This window comes from Octodon degus, unplaced genomic scaffold, assembly GCF_000260255.1.
Source record: "Octodon degus isolate 3935 unplaced genomic scaffold, OctDeg1.0 scaffold00005, whole genome shotgun sequence".
Lineage (NCBI taxonomy): Eukaryota > Metazoa > Chordata > Mammalia > Rodentia > Octodontidae > Octodon > Octodon degus.
Window position 1 is genome coordinate 23,934,013 of NW_004524581.1, and position 3,017 is coordinate 23,937,029.

The 3,017-nt window shown below is 45.5% G+C and overlaps 1 protein-coding gene across 4 annotated transcripts in view; it reads left to right on the forward strand.

Moving 5' to 3' along the window:
- Window positions 1–3,017, forward strand: part of Ccnd3 (cyclin D3) — a 57,476-nt gene that overhangs the window by 48,544 nt on the left and 5,915 nt on the right. The window lies entirely within an intron of this gene.

Consider the following 3,017-nt stretch of genomic DNA (forward strand, 5'->3'; position numbering starts at 1 on the left):
AAAAAAAATTTACACTTTTAAACAATATTTAGGGACAGGGGTATAGCTCAGAGGTAGAGCATTTGCCCAGCATGTTCAAAGCTCTGGATCTAAGGGCCAGCCAGATAGCCCAGAGGATTAAAGTGCCTGCTTAGGCACAGGCACTGAGGTTTGATCCTGGAGTGCTGTGCCAGCCCCCGCCTCCCCTGGGCGTGCTAAAACGGTGATTGAGACTGGGCCTGGTGGCACGGGCCTGTCATCCCAAAGCTTGGGAGGCTGAAAACAGGATCACTACGAGTCTGGTCTGTGTAGTGAGACCCTGTAGACCCTGTACTTAAAAAAAAGGTCAAAGCCCTGGGTCTGTGCAGAAACAAAAGACAGAAACACTTCGCTGTATGCACCCCTGAAAACACACTTTCAGGCTTTAGGCGCACATCAGACACGCAGCATGCGCGCAGCATCCCCACAGCACACCTTGCCTGCATGCACGCACCATCCGTCAGAGCCCCTGAGGTTGGGCCAAGGAGTCCTCCTCCCGCAGGTCCTCTGGGCGGTGTTACTATATCATGTATGTATATGTACTAATATACAGCAGGACTTTGCGCTTGACAGGCAAGCACTTGTGCCACTGAGTTGGAGCCCCGGCCCTCCCTATTCTTTATGTTTTCTTCTAGTCTTTGTGTCACATTGGGATGGGGAGGGCAGGGTACAAGGGCAGAAATCATTTAAGAAAATACTGGCAAAGAAGGCTGCATAAAAATCAGCCGTAGGCCCAGGGATATAGCTCAGCAGCACAGGTGCCCGCCTGGCAATTACAAGGTCCTGAGTTTGGTTCCTGGTACAAAAATAAAATAAAAATGAACCTTGAGTTTTAAAAAAGTCTGTTAAGGGGCTGGTGAGATGGCTCAGTGGTCTAAAGCACCCTCTTAGAACAAACTAAGCTAAGCAAAGCACAGGGACTGCGCGCGGTTCAATCCCCCAGCACCACATGCCAGCCAGCCCCGCCCCCTTGGTGGGCTGAACTGGCCACACACACTAAAATAAATAAATAAATAAATAAATAAATAAATAAATAAAATTTAAAAAAAAAACCTTAAAAAAAAAGTCTGTTAAGCTGTGGTGGCGCACGCCTATAATCCTGTAGCACTCCAGAGGCTGAGGAGGGAGGACCGGTGTGAGTTGAGGCCAGCCTGGACTACATAGTGAGCTCAAGGCCAGACTGAACTACACATTGAGATCCTGACTCAAAAAGACCAAAAAAAAAAAAAAAAAATCACTGGCCCAACAAATCTGCTAAGAAAATCATCTATTTGTTAAAACCAAGAGCTCTACTAGGAATAAAAAAAAGTCCCAACAGTGAACTAAAATTTTGTTTTTGCAAAATTACAAAGTTAAAATATGAAAAAGGGTAGATATTCTTTATTTTATTTTTTTAATGTATTTAGTACAGGGTCTGCAGGGTCTCACTGTGTAGACTGGACTTGTAGTGAGCCTCCTGTTTTCAGCCTCCCAAGTGCTGGGATTACAGGCCACCATGCTCAGTCGCAATCACTGTCTCAGTGCGCTCCAGGGCTTAGGGCCAGAACAGCACCAGACGCTGGGGAGAAAACTCGGGCTGCTGCGCTCTGCATAAGCAGGCACTTTAATCCACTGAGCTATCTGGCCAGCCCCAAGGGTAGATATTCTTAAAATGTAATAAGCTAGTATTGTTATTACTATTACTGTCATTATTTTGATTTTTTTCCCTGACAAGGTTTCACTATATAGTTTAGGCAGGACCTGATCTCACTGTGTAGCCCAGGCTGGCCTCAAATTTGTGGAGATCCTCCTGCCTCAGCCTCCAAGTGCTAGGATCACAGAGGCGTGCCCATGCCTGGCTCTGAGCAGTCACTGAGCTGGAAGTATGGCTTAGCGGTAGAGTGCTTTGGTTGTATCTTTAGCAACACAACGCACGCAGTTATAAATCACTAAGAGAAGACAAACATCCCCGAAGTCAGTGAGCAGATGTGGGTAACTAATTCACATTAAATCTAGCTGTCTCCTACTGTGCCAACAAAGGATGCACTAGTAGTAGTAAACCATTTTCAGTCTCTCCATCTGGCAGAGTTGTTCGTAAAAATAGATAATCCAGTGTGGTGTGATGTAGATTGGTTTCAGCCTATCAGCAGGAAGATTGGGTCATAAAACTTGTATCATGCTTAGGATGTTTCATAACCTTCCATTGAGAAATTCTACTTCTAGAAATTAATTCTCTTCTAGAAATAACCATGAGTTTGCACCAAGATCCTACCTTGGAAAGGCTGAAGGCCGTATATAGTATTTTTTCTAATAGGAAAGAAGTTGGATGCAGGTTTAGCAAAATACATAGTGGTATGCTGATGTGGTGGCATATGTTAGCCAGTAAAAATGAGGTCATACAATATTTATTTATTTATTTATTTATTTATTTATGTCTTTTGGAGACAGGGTCTCATTGTGCAGTTCAGGTTGGTCTTGAACTCAATTTGTAGCCAGGCTGGTACTGAACTCCAAAAGATCTTCTTGCCTCAGCCTCTGAAGTGCTGGGATTACAGGCGTTTACCCCCAGGCCCTGCTGGTCATAGAATATTTAATGACATGGAAGTGTTAATAGTATAAGACGCTTCCCCATCTGACCATTCAGTGTGATTGTTATCAGGCCTCAGTTTTTTCGTCTGCAAAATAATACCTAAATTTTAAGGATTTTGTGAAGGTTTAGTTTAGCAAACTCTACTTGGTAGAACAGTAGTCACTAAAAAGCCTTTATCACAATGCCTAGAGTATTTTGTTATTTTAGTGCATTTTAAAGTTTGACGAGTGAATACTCGAGCGAATCCACAGTCTTCGGAGGCAGATCTTTTTTTAGGGTGGTCACAGAGCCAAAAGCGGAGATCGGGAAGCGCCGTGCATGGGGACGCGCGCGGCCCAGCTCCCAGAAGCTTCTCCTGAGCCCGGAAGCTGCGGGTCCCGCCCGCCGACCCTGGGGCCGCGGCGGGGAGGGAGGAGCGCGCGCCGGCCCC